Source organism: Anas acuta, chromosome 1 (genome assembly GCF_963932015.1).
Source record: "Anas acuta chromosome 1, bAnaAcu1.1, whole genome shotgun sequence".
Taxonomy (NCBI): Eukaryota; Metazoa; Chordata; class Aves; order Anseriformes; family Anatidae; genus Anas; species Anas acuta.
In genome coordinates, this window is record NC_088979.1 from 86203402 (window position 1) to 86226554 (window position 23153).

Consider the following 23153-nt stretch of genomic DNA (forward strand, 5'->3'; position numbering starts at 1 on the left):
AGGGGAAAAAAAAAAAAAAAGGTAAAATGGTTCTCCAGAGGGGAAAAATGGCTAAAGCATTTTAAAATAAAATAATAAAATTCTGCACCTTTTTTTTTTTAATTAACCTTTAAGAAAAACATGTAACATTTGAACAGGAGTAAGAGACCTCTTCTGAATTTGCAAAGTAAAATTATTAAGTGACTTAGTTTTGTCTTAAACTATTTTGATATATAATGAACTGGTTATTGGTTACTATTCCTAGCTACTTAATTGCCTATGTAGTAGCCTTACGACCTCTTCCTTAAACCATTATTTTTTTATTTGCTTTTATGTAATTGATTCATATATTCATATGGTTGTGTCTCTGAGGCTCTCTAATGATGTACAGTTGCACTCTGTCCATTTATCTGTTGTCATCTGCATGTTGCTAGACAACTTGATCAGGTCAGTTCCAGTATATATGCAGTAAAATATAATTACTTAAGTAAAAACCTTCTGATTACTTGAAGATTATAATGAAATTGTATTTTTCTGTGATATTGTAAATGCCACCTTTTGGTTGTACTGAAGATTGCAAACAATTTATGTTATAAAAAAAAATGCAGGTATTATAATACAGAAGATTTTAATAGTGCATAGCATCTAATAGAGCAAAAATAATTGTTTTTCTCCTGGTTAGTGATTGAAGCTAAGTGGATTTGTTTCAGTCTTTGACATGAAACTGTGTTCTCGTCTTCTCCAAAGATGTGGTATTACTTTAAAAGTAATTGATTTACTTCTTCAGTTTTTATTTAGACTCAATTTTCCATGGCTTTCGGAAATCTGACTGCAAGATCTGTTCACAAAAGTGCTGAGCACTGTCTTTGTTTCACTAGGCTTAGCTCTGCTTCATAAAACAATGCTTAGGGAGGAGCTTTGTTGCTGGAGGTGAGCTTTGCTCAAATACCTGTGCAAGGACAGGTGCTTCTGCAGTTCCCTCTGGAAGCAAAACAACAAAAAAATCTCTTCTGCATTTCCTTTGTTTTGATAAGACCTTCATAAAATGTTCACCAACTTTTGCAAGCTAAACACATAGTGTCTTTTTGGAGAAGTAAACTACCTTCTGTTTTCTTTTTTTTTTTTTGGTTGTTTGTGTGTGTTTTAAGCCTAGTTATTATACTCTTAATTAAAAAAAAAAAAAAAAAAAAAAAGGTTGCTTTATCACCTTAACAAAGGATCTGTAAAATTATCCTAAGCAGCAGGAAAGAATGAATTTCCATAGAAAACAAACAAACAAACAAAAAAACTCTGGTGCAAACACTAGACAGCATCATTTGCTTTGTCTGGTGTCACTCGAGCCCATTTGGGGACAGTAATCCACTCATACTCTGTGGTGTATCACGGCCTCAAGAGGGGTAAGCCATACATTACTAATTCAGTTTTATACGTAAGTGTTAAAACATCTGGGCATTTTATAAATAAGAATAGAGTTGCAGTTGTTATTAGAAAATAGAATCGGACAATATTATTGAGCTCTCTGTCCATTGAGATGTAATATTAAAAACTTTTGTTAAAAATATTTTAAACCATTAAGCTCTGGGCAGGCTTGCTGCTAATTTTAGTAGTCCAAACTTATTTTCTACATGACTGAATCCAGAGATTAAGTTTCAGTCTATTACTTTAAAATAAGATTGGGTCTGAAGAACATGCAGAGTTTCAGGGACAAGATTTCACCTTTATCAAACTAAGCACCTCTGTAGTACACATTGTGACTTGAAGCAGAATAATTTTGAATGTGCGGAGTTTCCCAATGGCTTTTTTTTTTGTACTTCTATTTTTTATTACATCCTCAAAGAGCATAATGCCATCCTCTCCTGTATCCACTTTGATTCTCAGTTAAAAAGCATTCTTAAACTGCAGGACATATTTGTACTTTCTGCAGCTTCCTTTGCAATTTTGATTGTACTTTGAATTATTTTGCTCTTGTTTTAAACATTGTTTGACCTGAATTCTCCAAGACTCTAGTGATTTCTGCAGACTTATCCTCAGTAGAAAGTTCACTGGGCTAGTTATAGTTAACTAGTCTTAACATGGATAACTATAACGAGACATATAACTTACTAGTTAACTAAGTTTCATGTTGTGAACAAAAATAAAAATCCCATCTGCCATTGTTAGGCATCCATTTGTATTGCTAGTTATTCAGTGTATGTGTAGACATGTTAGTTTGCTTGGAAGTGAAAGGAATGCGTGTGTGTGTGTTTAATCACTTTCTGTTGGTTGTGTTTCAGGTTGTAAATGTGATTATATTAATTGTTTCACTTGGGAAAAACAAACAAACAAAAAAACAGCTAGATTGTGGACAGCTTTTCTCATACTCATATGCATGTTCTAAAACAAGCACCATGGCAGTATCTTTTCTTGTACTTTTCTAGATTCTCCTGTGATGCTTCCATATTTTCAGTCCTACATTGTTTGAAGGGACCTACTGAGCTACTGTTAGTCCTGGGCTGAACTGGCAGATTTAATATCTCGTCTCTTTGCAATCTTGGACTGCTGTGTCCAGACTGTAAAATGTGATTTAATACTGGAAACTGAGATGAAAAGTAAAATGGGAAGACATAGTTCTTTTTTACAAGCCTTAATATTTCACCATCATAAATACAAGAAAAGCAACTTCTGCGTTGAGGATGCCTTATTTTAGGAGCTTAAATTCCCTTCAGCCCTCATGGGCATTGTAAGGCAAAACAGTTTTAATAATTGAACTTATAACCGATTGTTTGACCGATTGTTTGACTAACTCTTAGAGCTCTTAAAAATTAGAATTTTGTTTGTAGAAATAAAGATTAAAGGGTTCTCTGCTATTTTCTTCCAGTCCATATGTGCTTGGCATACGAAAATTTTTGTCTCAGCCAGGAAACTTGAAAATACTTTTCTAAAATGAGATCTTCATTTTGCAGTTTAAGATGGTCTATTCAAAACTGGGAGTTATCCAATTTCATGGCAGCTTTCATTTTAGTTTGGGTGAATAAAGGGAATCATTACTTGATTCTGAGTATTTGTTTGGCTTATGGATCATGGTTGTAAAGCTGATTTTACGTGGCTGTAAAATGGTGAGTCTTGATTCATGCTTTGGTGAGGGAAGGGTATCAAGTTCATGTTTGGGGTTGTAAGACAATCTGCAAAGTAACTTCCACAGTCTATGCATTGCCTTTAGTAGTCTCAAACATAGTCTTTTTAGGCTTAATGCCTAAAAGGCATTAAGTGCCCATGAGTGGTTGCTACAGGAGTCAAAGCTGATGGGCTTAGTGGCCTGTTACAACCTAGGGAGGGGTGTGGTGGTGTCCATTGGCTTGGCAGCATTGCCATTGACATTTCCAGAGGTTTTATCTCATGATGTGCTGTGCCAAAATGAGAAGAACCAGAGCTAATCTATTGTGGGAAATACCACTGAGAACTAGCAGATGGAGTTCCCCTACTTAAGGGGAAAGGTAAAGGTAGAAAGTGATACGGCCTTCTTCAGGTCTCTTGCTCTCATCTCAACAGCAGTATGAAACAAAAAAAATCTGGACAGAAAGACAAATTCAAGATAAGGAAATAAAACAGAAGATAATGTGCAAAAGTTTTCCAAAAGCAGCTCATACCAAACTGAGTTTGATGCCTTGAGCCGAGGAACTCCAGCTGGTTGTCTGCAGTGGGAACGTGTGAGGAGCTGTTTTGGGAGGGCTGGTGGAAGAGCAGATCTTGCTTTTTTGTTTGTGTTAGAAACTTTGCTGAGGAAGTGAACTCTAACACAACTCCTTGTTATGCAAAGCTAAGGAGGCATCTTTGGTGGGAAGATTTACATCATTCATGAAGTCACCTGGGAAGCTGAACCAGGATGACAGTGTAATTTGGGGGAGCATGTATTACTAATTAGGGTAGTTTTGAAAATAGCAAATGAGATGCAGAGGTATTAAATGATGTTACTTTGTTCATTGTCCAAATACATCTGCCTGTCTGATCTATTAACAGTTAGAATTTCTGTAAGACTTCACAAATACAGTTGTACAGAACAAGAACTTCTGCAGACTTCCCTGGTGCTAGGGTGGAAGGAATGAATCCTTTCTGAGCCAAATATTCCCTACAGCCAAAATTGTTGGCTTCCCTCCCACCCCCTACAAAATAGCACCCCCAAATCTGTTCCAGATTATTTTGATTATTCTACCAAGAGGTTGTTTTAGCCCCTCAGCTCACAACCCACCCCTAGGAGTTTATGTACATATAAAAGAAAAAATGAAAATCCCAAATCTAGGAGCAGAATGAAAGAGTAATGAACACCTGCAGGGCACAGCTGTACTCTATGTAAGCAAGCAGGGAACAAATATCTTGGCTTATTCACCCTCCTTTTGTGGAAGAGGTCAGTTTAGCAGTATGGCAATTCAAGCTGAGCATTGCCAGTAGGATTTTTTGTTTGCTTTTGAACATCTTCCTTTCACATTAATTCAAATTCCAATTTTTGTTGTTGTTGTTGTTTTCTTTTTGAATACGAAGTGTAAAAATTTACTTTGCAAGTGGAAAATTAAAATAAGAATTAGCTACACCTATATTTCCATACCTGCTGCTTTAAACACCACCTTTCAGCTTCTATGAGTTACACAAATATTAACTCATCTTCATTGTGCCCTAGGGAGATAAGTGTTACTAGCTTGATAAACAATAATATTAAGTAAATTTCTAATTTTTCCTCCTTGCTGTTTTCAACATTATTTTGTGTGTGTGAAAATTATTGCTGTAATGCAGCTTTTATTTCCGTAAAAAAGACTATAAAACCCTGAAACAAATTTATTATTAATCGTGCATGCTTTATTTTAATTCTGTTTCCATTTGACTGGAATGCCTTCATTTCTTCTGATACATTAGGTAAAGCATATTGATTTCTTAAGGCCTCTATCTGATGGGAATAACTGAAAGGCGGTAAGTTGCAGACTTTAGCAAAACAAAACAAAAAACAGTTCTCTAGAGTTTTCTATTAAATAAAGAAAAGCCAAAGGACTGCTCTTCCCTTTCATGGAAGCTTTTTCCCCTCTAATTTCCCAAACAACGTTTTTCTCACATCTTTTAAGTTGAGATTTTCATGATGACTTGGTGAGTCTCTCATTTATCCTCTTCACTTTCATTCACCCTGGAGTTTGCTTTGTCATTCTGAGTAATTCTGCATTACTGGGAAAACAGGTAGCCTCTAGGAAACAGCACTTTCTATTTCATGGTCGGTATGGCTTGTTCAGCAATTAACATCATAACCCCAAATGGAGAAGCTCTGGCAGAAAAAAGGTACTTCTCATGTCGTTGTCTGAAATGGTAGAGTTTGAAAGGTGTTTACTTACGAGGGGTGGGATCATGGAGGCCTAGATGAATAGCATTACACAGGATTTACTGCCACGTTAGGCTTTGCAGTATATTTACAAGTGTCGTTCAAACTTAAAATAACTGGCTAGATAAATCTGTAAGAGACTGCCATAGGCTTGGTTAAATGAAATCATCTTAGTCTGGGAGTCTGCTATAAATTCAGGTTAACTTTATAGGCTTCTTCCTTTTAAAATGGCTGCTTCTGAAATGTCTGGCTGCTATTACAATAGCCTGAGTTTCTCAGGGGAGCTGGCTGTAATCATCATCCACTGAACAACTTCCTGGACCTTTTTTCTTCACTTCTTAAGTGATTTTATATGTTGAATTACTGTCCAAGCAGACTTTTTTCCTGACTATAGTTTGACCTTTGTTATGGGCTAGGCTGTCTTGCCACTGTGGCTAAAACACAAGTCCACGTCTTTGTGTCTTCCTCCAATTGCTTATGCCTATAATCTGGGTGAAGTTGATGACATGTCAGGCACTTTACAGAAAGTCAATGATACTTAATGCTTCCCCCTTTAACTGCAGACTTCCTAGCAGCCTCCTCCTGCTGACCCATGGTCTTCCAGCAGTGCTCTTGCTAACGGAGACAGTGCGTGGATTTGCAGGTGTCCGGCCTTGGGCATTAACTTCTCTGAGCTTGTCAAGGACATCAAATACAATTTTGCTCTGCAACAGTCAGACCTGACTGATACTGCGTATTTTATCTCTGCTGCATTAAGAGACTGCTGAGTTTATCTTCTCAGTGGGAACCCAAAAAACAATATTCTTCAGTTTATTGATGTGCTGCTACTATGAAAAGTAGTTAAATTGGTTAAACAGTTTTAAGCACCAGATAAGAAAATCCTGGACCTTGAGGAGAAAATGTGTAGCAGAGAATATTGGAACCACTATTAGGATACTGAGAGATACAGCAATTCAGGATTAGAGAGACAGTGTTTAAGGTGGAAAATAATAGAACTAGAAGTAAGCATAAAGCTTTTTAATTTTAGCAGGAAAGATAGGCATCTCCAATTTCTATTAATAGACTGCTATAGCCATCATTTTAGCTCTCTTTGAGGGTATGGACAGAACAGTCTGTTTCCTCATGAAAGGCTTGCTACAGATTGCTAAAGTCCTTTAAGCTTCAAAAGCAGTGTATTTCCCATTAAAATGCATGAAGTATCTTTTGCTGTAACAGTGATGGTAAGACAATGCCTACCTTAGCACAAATGCAGACCTGCAGGTCTGTAGGGCAAGGCATAGGGTGTCGAGGACTTTTTGTTCATGTTTTAGGGCAACATGTCAAGGGGGGTTTCCTTTGGACTTCACTCTAGGCTGGCCTGAGCACTCATTTGGTAATGGAAAACCCTTGATGTGCTGTTGGAAGCCACCCTTGTCTATTTTTATCTGGTTGATTCCACTTCACTTTCAGATAAAGCGCTCTGTGATATATAAACCAAACCATGGGAGGTGCGGACAGGTGCGACTACAGCTTTGATTGGGTGCTACTGAGACTGACAAATATTCAGTGTGCTTTCATTCTTGACTTCTCTCTGAAAAGCTACACAAGCATTTATTGGTATGCTTTTGCTCACATTGTCTGGGTCATGACTGACTGTAACCTTTTGTCTTTTAAATGTCATCACTGTAAGATTGACTTAAACGAGAAATTTTGTATGTGGATTTTGATTCAGAGTTGGCGTTTAAGCTGTTTAGCACAGGGGTATTTATGCTATCTCTTTACTCATGTAAATTGTGCATTTATTAATTAATTGGGAAATAAAGAGTAAAGGTATATATATAAGTATTCAGTGTGCTTTGATTACTATACTTAGTAGGATATAAAACTGCTCACTCTTGTCCTGATGGATCATCTTAAAAGATCTTGATTTTGCATCTGTGGATAACAACAAGAAAGCAATGCCAATGAAACTTTAGAGCTATGCTTTAGCACTTACAGAAATCAATGGGAAATAGATTCTGGATGCTGTTGTTAGATTCCACTCAGTAGTGAAATGCTTTTTGAAGGTGCCAGAAATACTTAGCTCAAACAAAGGTTCCTGGCCGTAGGCACAGCTGGCCAAAATCTTATAAAGAATTTGTGAAGATGCCCAATAAGATTTGCTTATGTTGCTAATGGATTACCTGCCAAACTTTCACTTTGGAAGCTAGTGCTCACTCAGACCTCAGAGGTATTAAGTGTACTGAATGCTTTTGTGGTATTTCATAGAATCAGCCTTCCTGCATTCACTTCTAAAAACAGTCTAAGCACATCATCCTATCTGTTTGCTGAACTATCAATATTAATATCAGAATTATTATACCCTTGCTGATGTTCTCTAATGCAACTATTGAATGCAAGCATATGCAATATTAAATGTGTATATCTACTCTTACCTGAAAACCTGTAAGTGTAACTGGTCATCTGCTCAAACAGACCCTATCTTTTTCCACTATTTTATTTATTTATTTATTTATTTTTGATACTAGTAGGTGATGGAATTCATTGCTGGGGGAAGGAAAAAGCAGCACGCAGGCTGAATTGTGATCAACTCATGTTTTAGCTGTTATTTCCTTTTTCCCATCTCATTTTTTGACTCCCCCCCTTTTTTTTTTTTTTTTTTCAGTATCATAAGGAAGGAAAGGATCAAAATGGTGTCATGAAGCTTTTTTCATTTCACCTATGGTGAAAGGAGGAGGCAGAGTCTCACCTCTTGGGCAGCTGAGCACCAGAAGACTATCTTTGTTGTGGCACCCTGGTCCTCTGTGCTTGGTGAGCCCTGGAGTGCAGGGACTCCCAGGGTGGTGTGTCACCCAGCCACTGCTGCCTGAAGGCCTATAGTCAAAATCAGAAGCTCTGTCCCCTGGGGACAGAGGACATGGCAGACCTCCAGGTAGGAGCTAAGATGTAGGAGGGTGATGGGATTAATCCTGCATAACTGTCCCTCAACGTGCAGGTGGGACCCACTGGTGGAGCAACACACTCAGCTCAGACCTGCAGAGCTGTGTTGCAGCCTTAGGATCTTTGTTAAATCACTGAGGAGGTTTTTTTTTTTTTTTTTTTTTTTTTAACCTTCCAGTTTTGATGGAAAAGACTTAAACTCCTAAATTCAGTTTCCAAACAGCAATGAACTTTTGAACCTTTCACTAATAGTCTGAAGTAGCGTACTTCTCATGATACTGATCTGCCAGATAGTCTGGAGGGACTGATTTTCTGAGGTCAATTAGCTAAACCATTATTTATATTGTTAATTTGCTCTATTTGTGTAGTGTTTGGGAGAGGTAGTACCTAGCAATAAGTGAAGAATTGATTTAAAGACTTAAGCTACCAAGAGTAACAGAAAATACATTGCTACCTTGTTTATATTAGTTTCTTGATATATTCCAGGAAGGTCATCATTAACTTTAGCTGTAAATTTATGCTCTCCATAATGGTGTTTCTGCTGATACAGTTTCTCTGGGCTAAATTGCCATGCTCTAGCTAGGTTTTCCTTTTAACATCAGTACATGTATAAGGTTATGTGGAGGTGATTAGATCAAAAATTTGCATTTAAACTGGAGCATTTTATTTCATTCACAAGCAACACTTTCATACAGGTTTATTTTTTTTCTGTTGAAATCATTTTAATGTATATATGTATATAGAACAAAAGGAGCTGTCTCCAGAGTATGCAGAAAGCCTGTGTAACCCCTCACAGCATTTCAGATTATAAAGAAATAAAATATTCAATGCCATGTAATTAAACAACAACAAAAATTCCTGTTTTATTCATGACTTGATACTTTACTTGATTGTTTTATTTAATCCCTTAGTTGGCGAGTTGTTGGAGAAAAATGAGTCAAATCTCATTACCTAGTTTATAGGTAAACATGGAATAAATTTGTTGTAACACAAGAAATACTGAAAATAGCTATCTCAATGTTCATTCTACATCACCGCTTTATCCGGTGATGCCATGAGAAATACATAACAGCTTTGAATTGACTTTCTTCACACTCCTCTATAGATGTAAGCACTGAAAGTGAGCAGGACAGTGAGCAGTCCCCTATATGGTTTGAGAATGCCCTAAATTTGGTATCAAAACAAAGTGGCAAGTGTTTCTTTCCAGGAAACCCGCTTGATAACTCCAATCTCTTGTCCTTGCCTTTTGTCACTCAACACCAATTCATGCCCTTCAGCTTTCTTCATCTTTCTCATTGCTTGTTCTTGTCCCTTGGCTCCCATGTGCCTCCCCAAATCCACTGATGTCAACTAACTGTCATCTGCAAGCTTCTGGGGGGGAAGGAAACCTATACAAGAAGAATGATGCATCCTGCAGGTAGTGCATGCTTCTCTGGCATGCACTTAGTTCACACTTCATGGCATCTAATATTTGATGACTCTACGGAGATGTGGCTTGAATTGTGCGGATCCCAAAACCTGAAATGAGAAGCTAAGCAATTTCTTGGCATGGTGGTGCATAAGGTTGTTTGGGTACAGAAGGAGTGAAAAACGTGAATCTCATCTTTGAGTTCAGTGCTATCAAGAACAGACAGCAGACGACTTTTTTTCCCCAAACAAAACTTTAAGAAAGCTTATAATTAGAGGTAGGTATGTAGGAGGTAAATTATAGGTTTGTTTTTTTTTTTCGAAAACAGTTCTGAAACATTCGTAATCACCGATATCAGGCTCATCTGAGAACACAGTTATATTCTTTGGAAAGGTGGAAGAGTGAAGTGAAATGGCCAGTTTGACTGTAAATTCACTTAGAGGGAGAGGTGCATTGGGTAATGAGAAATAGTAACTGGATACTTTATTGTAAAAAAAAAAAAAAAGTTGGTACTGCTAATGGCTATGTATTGATTTGCATTAACTGAACCCCCCTGACATTCTTGTTTCATGAAAGAGGCTTCACACTTCAGGAGAGAAGACTTGCTGGTTTAAGAGTACTCTGTTCATGATTCAGCAAAGTGTTTTAAGAATTTCATGTTGATGAGCAGGAATATTGGCACGCTTTTAGTGGCTGTGTTCTGAGCAGGACGGAGGCTCTGAAGCGGTGTGATGTCTCAGAGGCTTGAATCCCAAACACACTTCATATATTAAAAAGAAAAATGAACAAAAAAATACCATGACCCAACAAAAATCAAACAAAACACCAGGCTTAATAGCAAATAATTCAATTATTTAACTTCTAATAATTTCATTCTCTTTGTATAATTATCTAGAAGTTCTCATTTAAGGGACTACTATTTTTTATTTTTTTTTTAACCTCTGTCTTCTCTTCACATTCAACCTGGGTTGGTGGTATCCTGAAATAACTGCATTCTCCTATCTGCTCACACGCCTACTCTGTGCAGCAGCATGTGATGCCTTCTGTGTGCCCTGAGGCATGATTCATCCCTCTGGGAGCTCCTCTCACCATAGAAAAAGCAGCAGAGCAGGGGCTTGGAAGAGATGGAGTCCCTTGTGCTGCCTCACGTGTATTTAATTTTTCCAACATTTTCAAGTTTATCTGCAGAAATAAATATTCTGTCCTAACTCCATTCTCCTTATGTCTTCCCTGCTTTGATAAAAAGGTGAAATAACTTTGATTAGACACTGTTAGAGTATTGAACAAGTGATTTTAAATAGGTAGTTAGGATGAATGGATGAATCAGTGAGGATGAAAACTTAAAATTGATCTTTAGGTCATTGACTTCTTCCCCCTTATTATTGACAACTACATATTTTCCAATACCTACCCCAACCTCAAATCTTGTGTGTAACTATGCTTCTGACTATACCCTAAGCAAGAGAGATTTATTTTTCCCTTCACTGAAATGTCCTAATATTTATTTAGTACGTTACATGCTGTGCAACAAGTCTTACAAGCTATGGAGAACCCATTGTGCTTTTCCACAGGCAGGGAAAGAATATGGGAATGGATCGTGCTGGCCTCTTCCTCCCCCAGCTGCTTTGTGTAAATAAGGGCATATGGTAACTGCAATTTAATCCATGTCACACAACTGTGCTGTTCTCCCTGTAACACCCCTGTCTCTACTGAAAATGGTTTAAAATTTTGCAAAATGTGCATTTTAAAGCATATTGTTCATGTAAGCTGGACAGAAACTGAAGATCTGTGGGTTCGATCTGCAATACACCTTGAAACTTGCAGTGTCATGTCGACAGATGGGGCAGGGGGTTATTTGTTGTTGCTTTTGTCTGAGCGCTTGATGCTTAAGATCCAGCTGCAGGCTCTGCAGTATCTTTTGAAAATTCACTGATGTCAGTAGAAATGAAACATGAGGAGGAAACATAAGAGTTACTCCTGTGATCACTGATTAAGCACAGATGGCTCCCACATAACTGTGGTCTGATGGCCATGTACCTGGTCCTCTGGTGCTACCACTTTACCTGTTCCAGGTGGTTCCAGCACGTTGTGTGCCTGAGCAGCAGACAGCAGGACTGGTGTTGTGCCAGAGGCTCTCAGGAGCAAAAAATAAAAATGTTCTAGGACTGGTTTTATGGAGTTGTTAATTTAAGAGTGGGCAGGACAATACCATAGCAGTCATAAATATCAAAGGTATTAATCCCAGAACATAGGGACTGCTGTCTGAGAATGCAGTAAGTGCTTGTGTCACTTGGCCTCTTTTGCCTCTCTGGTGGATAATAACCGAGTATAATATACGGATGCAGTTGAGTATCCGTGCTGCTTTTTTCATTTTGTTTATTATTAATTTTTATTAGACTTCCTTTTACATCCGTGTGGCACATCACTGCTTTGCCAATTTGGCAAGAATTGATAATTTTGCTGTGGTTAAAGCACTTATGATGTAATCAGCTTCCTGCATTATTTCTCAGAGTATGGCTAGTCAATATGCATGACAGTGATCGTGAAATTCACAGGTTTTTGGATTCCTTGGGTTTGTTTGTTTTTAATATTGAATGTGTTACTGACTATGATATAAATGGAAACTGCTGTTGCAGAAATATCAGTGCCTACTCCTTGCTAGTTTATAAGGATTTCTTCTGTCATAAAGTTTGAAGTGTAATGTGGTTTTATTTTTTTTGGAAGCTATTTCTTTATGCACAGAGTAGCAAGCTATTGTGATACTATGTGGGATAGATAAAGTGTATACTTTTTTTTTTTTTTTTTATCCTAACAGTAAAGTTACTTGGAATGAGAGTTAATGTTTTGAATTTCAGTAGTATTTCAGATTATAGGGTCTGATACACACACACCCCAATACTAATAATTAGTTCTTCTATTTCAATCTCACTGAGAAAGGCTGAAGTAGGGAGAGGTCACTAGTTCACTTTCTTAGTGTGCCATGAAATCCTAATGAGATTGTGGACAGAATCTGCAGGTTCTGTCCTGCATGTGCAGTTTGTACCAAGCTTCTTAACTTTTCCTACGTGTGGTTCCTCATGTACTTGAAACTTAAGATGTGCGGTTGTGTACATGGCCACAGTCCATGAAGTAGTTCACCAGATTGCCGAAATACTTTGTGTTAATGCTACATTTACTAGGGGTATTCTTTGGGTGGCATTGCCTTTTCTCATCTTGCTTGTAAGTTTTCTAAGCAAAACCATTCTCTAAGCTTCCACCCAAATTTTACTTGTGAACCAAGCCTATCAGATCTTTTTTTTTTTTTTTTTCCAAGAGGGTTGCTGACTAAAATCTCATAAGGAAGCAACCAAATGCAGACTTCTGAGTTATTATCTCTTTAACTGACAGTTAGCGATCTGTTTTCCTTACATTAAAAACCTCTGCCTCTCAGCATTAATTCATCCAAATTTTGCGGGCTGTTTTCAGCAAAGGATATTTTGTGATGTATTAAGGTTTTTCACGTGTAATATTACACTGCTTCATTACTTTGTGATAGATCATAGTCACTGAAGATACTGATTTAAAATGTCTCTTTGGAAAAGTCTTCATGGTAAACCTGGCAAGTATCTGAATGGGGCTCCCGGTTGGAAACCACTGGTGACAGGAGTGTTCAATCAGTGAGAGATATGAGGAGCGCGCAATTGCTTACAAGCTAATTATTGTTCATTATCATGTTGAATTTCCAAAATGTCAGATGTATTAGAAATCCAAAGTGACATTGCCTTCAGCATTTTTCCTTAGAGCTCCTCAATGACAGTGGAGTAGAACTGTGCATTTAGGTTATATTGGGATGGACAAAGGTTTTCACAGGGTTTGTACTTGTGGCTGGAAGCAAGATATAAATTACAGCATTAGAGGCAGAATGGATGTGTGTGTGAAGAATGTATAGAGTCACCGTGAATTTTATGAAACAGGATGATCAAGTGTATTAGAATAAGATTGTTGTGGCTAATTGGGATCTGGAGTGTTTTCCTTCTCCAGTTTTGCTAGATCTGATGTTCTTCCTTAGTTTTTGGTCTCCAAGCCTTGCATAATATTTCTAACCTTGAGCAGATTTATCTTGAGCTCATGTCTGTGATTTTAATTCAGCTCTCCATTTCTTTTGAGTATATTAAGGTGGTGCATAGTGTTTATTACTTGAGCTGTGTTTCTAACAGAACATATTAACATTGATTGAAATCTCCCGCAACTTGTTTTATGTACTTCACAGGCACTGAATCCTGAATTCATTTTCTACATGACAATTGAAATTATTTTAGTTAATGTCAATAGAATCAATTGCATATCTGCCAGATGGCTGGAAATTTCACTGGTTCAGGACAGCAGTGCTTGAATCAGGTTATAATACTTGTGACATAAAAAGAGGGTAAAAATCTCCATGCAGCTATTTGACACGTGCAAGGATTCAAAATTTGAAAAAATGTAAGCAGATTATATATTCTTTTATACTGTGAAATGTACTTTGAAGTATAAGCTGTCCAGGGAGATATTTAGCAGTAACAAGTTTTTGGGTCGCCTTTTAAATAACTGCTCAAAATAAGTACATGAAGTAATAGGGTTTTAATAGTTGATTGTTAAATTGATTTTCCAGCTGCTGAATTAACAAGAAAAAATGCTGACTTTACGATTACTCTAAATGAGTCAGGATCCACAGAACCACAGATTTCACTGTTAGCTGTCAATGGTGGAGTAGGAACTTCTTTTGATCCTAAAGCGAGCTGGTAGGTTTGAGAGTAGACTGTATTGTACTGTAGTACCTCTTTGTGTAGTAATAGTATATGTCAGAAAAACTGAGAAATGTGTTAAGAGTAATATTTTGAATAGTGATGATATTTTAATGGATCTTTTAATAGAAATATTAACACTTTCAAAGTCTTATGAAATAAGATGAATGTTTTACTTTTTTTTTTTTTTTTGTATTTGTCCTTAAAATATTAAGGACTTCTGTTTTAATTCTTTCAGTTGGTTTTAGTTTTTTTTTATTATTATTATTATTATTATTTTATTTTTGTTGCTGCTTTTCTTAATATTGGATATCTCATGCTTGGTCCATTTTAGAAAGTACTTAGGGCTGCAGTTCCCACCCATGTGACTAGGAATGAGAAGGAAGGTCACTACAGGAAGACTAGCATTGCTTAAAACTTATTTGTTAAAGTCTGGGGAGGAAAATTTGTAAGGGCATACTCCTGAGTAGATATTTTTAGGGTTGAGGCTTTTGCAAAGATTGAAACATGCTTTTTCCTTTATTTAAAAGACAAACATTCTCTTTACTTCTGTGCTTTTTACATGCCTTTTATTTTTTTTCTTAACTGCTATTTACGGACTGTCTTTGTGTGATTGCATTCTTGAAGTCTCATACGCATTATTTTTATATCAAACCACATCTTAAAAATTTAACAATATTCACAGAAACAAAGAAAACCTAGCCAGTTCTGTAATTCATATCTCATGGGTATTTTCCAGTTTCATTACTGATCATATTTATGGCCAGCAGGTCTAGGGAAGTGATTGTCCCCCTGTACTTGGCTCTGGTGAGGCCGCCCCTCGAGTACTGTGTTCGGTTTTGGGCCCCTCGCTACAAGGACACGAAGGTGCTCGAGTGAGTCCAGAGAAGGGCGACAAAGCTGGTGAGGGGCCTGGAGAACAAGTCCTACGAGGAGCGGCTGAGGGAGCTGGGCTTGTTCAGCCTGGAGAAGAAGAGGCTCAGGGGTGACCTTATCACTCTTTATAAGTACAATAAAGGAGGCTGTAGCATGGTGGGGGTTGGTCTGTTCTCCCATGTGCCTGGTGACAGGATGAGGGGGAATTGGGCTTAAGTTGCGTCAGGGGTGGTTTAGGTTGGATATTAGGAAGAACTTATTTCCTGAGAGGGTTGTTAGGCATTGGAATGGGCTGCCCAGGGAAGTGGTTGAGTCACCATCCCTGGAGGTCTTTAAAAGATGTCTAGATGTCAAAATTAGTGCTTTGGTTTAGTGGAGAACTTGTTAGTGTTAGGTCAGAGGATGGGCTCGATGATCTCTTCCAACTTAGACAATTCTGTGATTCTGTGATATTTGCATCTCTTAACAACTTGACCACCTCCCTTCCTTCCCTAAGCTGCACATGGTATTCCTGTATTTCCTGAAAGGTCTGTTCAGATCTACTTCGCACCTTACATCACCCATCTGCAGCTGTCAGCATCTCCCAGGGCACAGCCAAATAGCAGAACTTTCCAATTACCTTCTCTTGTAGAGGAGAGTACCTTGCATATTTATTGTAATGCTGATTTCATCATTCCCTTTGTTGTACTCCCCTGTGACAGGATATATCTTGATAATTACAGAAAATGTTGGAAGTGGTGTTCAGACCAATATCATCATTGGTACTAACTACACGCTTAGTGTTTCTTTCCTGTCATCTCTTGCCCTTCCACCTTGCCCCCATTTTTCCTTTTCTCTCTTCTGTATTCTGTATCTGTCTACCTATATCTCTATCTATGGTCACGGACATAAAAATTCTTCAGGACAGGTACTCTTTCTGTTTGGAATCCTATACACTCTACAGCACTGGGGTTTTGTTTTATCCTAGAGGTTTTGGCTCTGCCGTAATATCAAGGTGCAGGAGCTCCTTGACCAAAACTAGCCACCTTTTCTGCTGTGAGGGAGCAGACTTATTTAAGGATGCCAGAAATCCAGCAGTCCTTCTGTGCTTCTCTTCTTCCACCTTTCTGCATGCTTGTTGCAAAGCACTGTAAGTAGAAGCTTGTATGGCCCCTGGTTGGTATGGCTGAACCAGTGCCCTGTGTGCTGGGAAGCCCTGCCACTGTGCTCTACATGGGATCCAGGACTGCAGGACTGGTGCTTGGACCAGTCTGTAACTGGGGGGGGGGGGGGAGGCGGGGGCGGGAAATGATTTTGTGGCTTATTGGCTGTGATTTACAGCCTCCATAGCTGATTTTTTTTTCTAATTATTATTATTAAATTGCAACCTGTCTTAACTTTTTTTTTTTTTTTCAGATAATTGATAAATAGTATTTCACATACTATGCTGGAGTTACCACATTTTTTAATAAATGTCAGGCAGTAACTGTTGCCAATTCTAATTTTTTCTTAGTTTCTTTGATTTTTTTCTGATTTAGTAGCATTTATTTAGTAGCAATTGATGGAAAATAAGAATACTCCAATGTTTTTCTTTATTTGCCGTTGCCTCAGATATATTACATTAGTCAGTTAATTTGGCTAGCTCTTGATGAGTTTTCATTTCTCTGAACAGATACAGTCTGTTTGGGAAGTTAAGGTGGTTAAAAAACAAACAAACAAAAAATGTAGGCAAAAAAATCAGGAGTAAATTTGAATTGAAACAATGAACAATAAAGAGAACTGCAGACTTTTATTTATTTGACTTTGAAATATTTGGACCTTGCTACTTTCTCAATTCAGGTATCAGGTTCACAATTATTACTCAATAAGGTAATAAGGTGAAGTTAAAATCATAAGAAAATTGTTACAAAGTCTAAATGTTAATGCTATTCCTAATACTTCACTGAAATGGAAGAAAAACTGTCAAGCTAATGGTGAGGGAGGGAACCTCGTTCTGTTTCAAACTGCAGCCTTTCTTCTTCAAAGTCCCTTTATCTTTGTGTTTTGAGGACTTCAGTTTAATGTGCATCAACTTTTTGACTCCAGAGTCAAGAAGTCAAGTCCAGAGGCTGAATTTCTTGGCTGTTTTTGGACCAAATAATCTGTATGTTTGTAAAGGGAGGAAGGGGAAGTAGGTTTTAATAATACTTATTTCTACTAACCATATACATAAAATAATGTTTTATTTTAATACAAATACACTGTAGCAAAAAGAATGCTGGATTCCTAATAATGTTTTGTTGGAGTAAGTATTAATATTTTTTTTTACACATTTTCCTGCCAGTTTTTCAGAAAAATCTAAAGGGATACTAGATATAAGTTTCTATTAATTTCTTCCAGCATCAGTAGCTTTACAGTGGTATGGTTGATTTCTGTATGGTTTCCCTTTCTTTTCAGAGTGACATCACAGTTCAAGATTTAGGAAAAAGATAAATAAAAAAATAATTGTTTTGACTAGCACTTTGATTGTTTCACCTCCTTTATCCCAAGTAGGAACAATTGTATTCATTTGTGGGCCTCTTATTTAACTTGAATGGATTTAACCACCTGAAACAGTGCTTCTGGTGGAATTCCAAAAATATATCCTGAGGAAATCTTCTTTGCTGTGTTAGAGGGTTTTTAATGTCCTTCCCAAGAAAACCTGAGCTTCATTTACCTAATGATTTAGAGTGAAAGATGAGAGCCCCTCTTTTCCCTTTTGTGAACTCCATGGCCAGGAAGATTTAGTTCCAGAGAATCCTTTCAAAAAATTAGTAAGTAATTTTCTGGCAGATTCCCTACGCAGTGAGCTGGCACAGTTGCAGCAAAGTTTGCTTTATACCATTTGACAACCTGATGTCCACTTTGGTAGTTTCAGAGCTAAAAATCCTGAATATGTTAAGTTCATACTTTGAAAGTGCTCTGTCTGAAAAATATTGCCCCCTTGTGCAAAAGCATTAATCAGCAGTTGAAAATGAGAAATGAAAGGATGGCTGTCTATTCTTAAGCTTTTAAAGTAAAAAGTTTACTTTTAAAGTAAATATGTTTACACTTTCAGAACTAGCAAAAAAAATAGGGAAGAAACAGAAGGATGTAAATCTCATGGTGGTTTTCTAAGAAATACCCAGCAGAAAAAAAAGCAAGCAGTTTTCACCTCCTTTTCTTTTCTTTTTTTTTTTTTTTTTCTTTTTTCTTTTTTATTATTAAATAGGTCCTGATGGTAGAGAACATACTTAGATTCTTTTGCTTCTTGTCCATGCTCTGACAAAAACACTTCAGTGAAAACATGTTGAAGTGCTCTTGGAAGTGGGCAGCAAGCATCTTACAAGGTGTGAAGCATGCGGTACTGGAGGAGTTTGTTTAGCATATTGGGGCCTGTGGTGCCATCCCTTAGAGTTGTGTAGGCAAGCATATGTAAATAACTTCCTGTGGAATACCTAGTTAATCTTCAAAGTCATTGGGAACCTTTAGTGCCCGATGAACTCAATAAAAATTAAGGCTATGTACCACACTGTAAAATAAGAGCCTGTATCTTACAATAAACAGTACTTGACAGTAACAGAAGAGTTAGCTATTGGGTGGCTAGAATCGTGTATATAAATTTTGAGCGCATATCTGAGCTTAGCACAAGGACAGTTTATTATGATGCTCATCTTGTTTTAAGAGGCACTTATAATGATAAATACTTACAGGAGTGATATTTAGTGATCTATCTATTGTCAAAATTTTTTGTTTGCTAAAAACTAGTAAACAAATTTCAGGATCAGAACAGAAAAAAAAATAGTCTTTCATTGCTATTGTTAGTCACAGTTAGTTTTCAAGAGATTGAAGACTGTTTTATACTTCATGTAAGCCACCTACTGAAGATGACTATTTCATCAGCCAGCTTCTGTTTTTTGCCATTCCCTAGAGATCTCCCATTAAAAGAAATCTGTTGATGATCACCAGACACATCAATGTGCTTCCCATCTTAAGGATAGCTGCTCTGTTCTTCTGTGTGTTAGTGCATAAGTAGTGCATAATAAGTCTTTCTCTCTTCTGATCCCTTCCAGAAGCTAATGTTTGCTGTATTACAACAAATGGATGTTCTGCAGAGCATTTGCTTCCTGGTGTTTTGCTGCATGTTTGACTAAAAGACTTTTTCTTTTCCTGTAAATACAAATGCTTTCTTTCTAGATTAAGAGAAATAGGCAGCACTTCTACTGAACTATAATTAAAAACATACTGTCTTGATAATCCTCATCTATTGTATTACCTATCAATTTAGTATTATTGTCTTTTCTGGATATATATATATATATTTTGTTACTTCTTGACTCCCTTCTCTCTTTTTATTTTTTTTAGATTTTGAGTATACTTTCAACTTCATTTTGTTTTTTAGTTATTTCATAATTTAGCTTCCATGGGACAACACACAATTTGTGCAGTTAAATATAATGCAGCTGAGACAAAATCACTGGAAACAACCTCACTTCAATTTGTGTTGTTTGCTGTTTACTGAGCAAGTAGATGTACTGTGCTGTTGTTGTTCCTTCGCAGCAATAATTCATTTTATTGCTCTACCATTCTTCCTTGTTTCTCAAAGGATTCCATACTACTATAATACGTGATAGTTATCTCACTGTGTGCATTTAACTGAAATTATATTGTTGTTTGGAGTTAAGATTCAAAGAAATGGGCTGTCTTAATGGCCTGTGCAATATATCAGTAGCAACTAGTATGTATCAACTCAGTGTAAGGCTTTTAAAAAGAGCAGCATGCACAAAGAGAATTGCTGCTAACAGAGTGGTCTCAGATCTCTGAAACCAGTGGCTTTTCTTGGCGTGCTGCAAGGTCATGCTTTCAGTATCAGAAAAACTGTACTTTTGAGTCTATGAAACAGTGATCACAGTTTTCACATAGACCTGTTATTTCTACTACTTGAAATTATTAAAAAAACAAACAAAAACAAAAAAAAAATGTAGATATCAACTGGAAGAGGTTGTCTGATTTCCTTTTGGTGTTTCACCTGATTATGTTGAGAGATTCATGTCAGGAGTTGGTTCTTTCGCACTACTTGTAGAGTCAACGGGTTTTCTGTATTTCAGAAAACCTCATTAGTCATAAACTGAACCAAACAGTTTACCTGCCTCTTACGTAAGAAGAAAGCTTGCTGTTTTCTGAGCACTTTTCATCTGCTTTTGTGGAAGGATAACAGATGCATTATGCATGATATTCCTTCTCATTTGGATGCAGCGGATGACTCAGTTGCTCGTTCACATATTGATCTCCCAGGCACATATTCTCTTAGGCCTAGTTTTCATGGTATTTAACATAGCTTAGTTTGGCATCAAAACCCTGTTTTAATAAAAGTGACAATGTAGATTTTTCTCTATGAGCATTTAATCTTTTGTATGCCTGCACTGATTGAATGCAAGGTTTGATTTGGGTGGGTTTTGTTTGGAAGAGTGGTGAAATCTTCTCTACTTCTCTTTGTGGCCACGCGGTCTTCATCAGTTGTCTCACTTTTCTAGATGGTTCTTACAGACACTAAAAACCAGCACCGTGTGCTTTATTAATTTCAAAGATTATTAAGATCATTAAGATTATTAAGATCAAAGCTCAAGACAGAAAAGATGTTTTCAGTGGCAGGCCACAGTTTTAATGCAACACTGAATGCTAGAACAGATTGTTTTCAACCTAAAAACAAACAAACAAAAAAAACAGCTAGACCCAAACTGCAGTTTTCTACCTGTCTGGGTTGTCCTTCAGGGAGATCTGGGCGGGTTAAGCAGTGGGAGAAGTGAACTTCTCCAAGCTGAGAAACCAAAACCATTTTATATGCATTTGCTACTCTGTTCAGTGCATGTGTAGGGGGATTATTTTTAATCTTAATATCATCTCCTGTGTGAAAAATGTTGGAATAGGAACAGTAAGGGCTTATATGCATTGCTTGTGTCTAGGACACTTGGGTCCCAGCCTGGAAGCTGCTATTAAATGCTGCTTGTAGCTTCTTGAATTATTATTTTATTATATTCTCTGTACTTTATATAAATTTAAACAGTGGTAGCATTTTTTTTTTCAGTGGTTTTGCTTGCTAACAAACTTCATGTTGTTGTATAAAGAATTTCCTTTAATTTGAATTTTTCCACTTGTACTTAAAAGCAAGTAAATAGTAAAAACAGCACTGCAGGAACTGAGTTAGGGTGTAATAATAATTTATACATATGTTAAGAATAGTCATTAGTATAGCGCCTAGCAACACAGCGGGCATGACTTATTACACAATATTGTATTTGCTTATTGCCTAAGTGGAACACAAAGCAGTTATAACTGATTACATGTTAAAGCACACAGTTGTGAGAGTCAATTTCGCCACGATTCCGCTGGTGTTTTGTTGGAAAATGCCACGATAGCGTTACGAATCAATTACTAAGTAGTCATTAGGAGGAAACACATATTGAATATATTAATCACTTCCACAATAAATTGTATGACTACACAATAAAAGCACACATGCTATTTACAAAGGTTATCATAAGTCTAATTTTTTCCCTATATTATTCAATTAAACCCATAAATAGGAGAGCAAGAAGTTGAAGAAACACCTTATCACAGCTCAGGCATAACAAACACGGGGCTGAAATATCCCAGCAGCTCGGAAACCAGAAGATGGTACATACTGGGGCATGGAGCCGTTATGTTATTAAAGATGCTCAGAGCTGTGCATCATCACTTTTATGGGTCTTGTCAGGGGATCATCGGGTGGTTCAGGTGGGCCTGCTCAGGGCCAAACCTTCTGCATGAGGCTGGGTCCTTGGGGTAGCCCCCAGCCTCAATGCGCAGCTCCTGTGGATGGGTATGAACCAGTTCTCAGCGGGGTGCGGAGCTACAGCACAGCTGGTATTTGTGGTGGATTTCAAAGAATCATTAAGGTTGGAAAAGACCTCCAAAGTCATTTGGTCCAACCATCCTCCTACCACCAGTGTCACCCACTAAACCATGTCCAGGTTGCACCAGGTCCAACCTTTCCTTGAACAGCCCCAAGGAAAGTGACTCCACCGCCTCCCTAGGAAACCCGTTCAAACGCCTTTCTGAGAAGAAATGTCTCCTAATATCCAACCTAAACCTCCCCTGGCAGCTGCTGTTAAGACCACCACTGTCTCAAACTCTCTCTGTTGTGCCACCTCCCTATGATATGAAGGCAAATCTTGCAAGTAAAATTAGAACTTTCTGTTCATTGTTAATGCTTCTGATTTGTTTTTACAACTTCTGAAACAGCATCACTGTGACCAATGAAAGCACTTTTCCATAGACAGTATCTACGTTTTGATATTTGAGTTTTCTACTTCATTCTGTTGTTCTGTATGTGTTCAAAAAAGACTTTTTTAATTTTCCTACCCATAGCTGCAAAGTTTGAGAAGTAAATAGAAATGCATAAAAACGTATTTTCTTCAAGAGTGTTCATTTAAGAAAGCATGCATTTAATCAAGATTTAATGGATTAGATCTTTATGGAGTTGGGGAGATTCAATGAGATAACTACTAATAGATTTAAAATACACAAAAGAAAGCAAGCTGTAAATTATATTTAGGAAAAAAAAATCCAAATGACAAAGAATGTGGGGAAGCAATTGCTTGGGAAATATCATACAGCACTAATGCACCCTTACATTTTACTGGATAGAGTATCAAAATAATCATTTCAGACTGGTGTCGGTGACATTTCAAAGACCTTGAATAAATTCCTGTAATATTTAAAATCAGTAATACATGCTTATCACCTTTTTCATATTTTTCTGTGTTCCTCCCTCACAAAATAAAGAGAAAAATGAGTTATTTTCTTAGTTGAACAGTTTTTCTCTTGTCTCTGACAGTAAACCTGATAATAAGTTGTA

General features: G+C 37.2%; 1 protein-coding gene and 1 long non-coding RNA gene across 2 annotated transcripts in view; both read left to right on the plus strand.

The window, feature by feature from the left end:
• DMD (dystrophin) overlaps window positions 1-23153 on the plus strand; it is a 1220482-nt gene that overhangs the window by 54811 nt on the left and 1142518 nt on the right. The window lies entirely within an intron of this gene.
• LOC137858728 (uncharacterized) overlaps window positions 1-23153 on the plus strand; it is a 74328-nt gene that overhangs the window by 49209 nt on the left and 1966 nt on the right. The gene's annotated exons all lie outside the window — the stretch shown is intronic.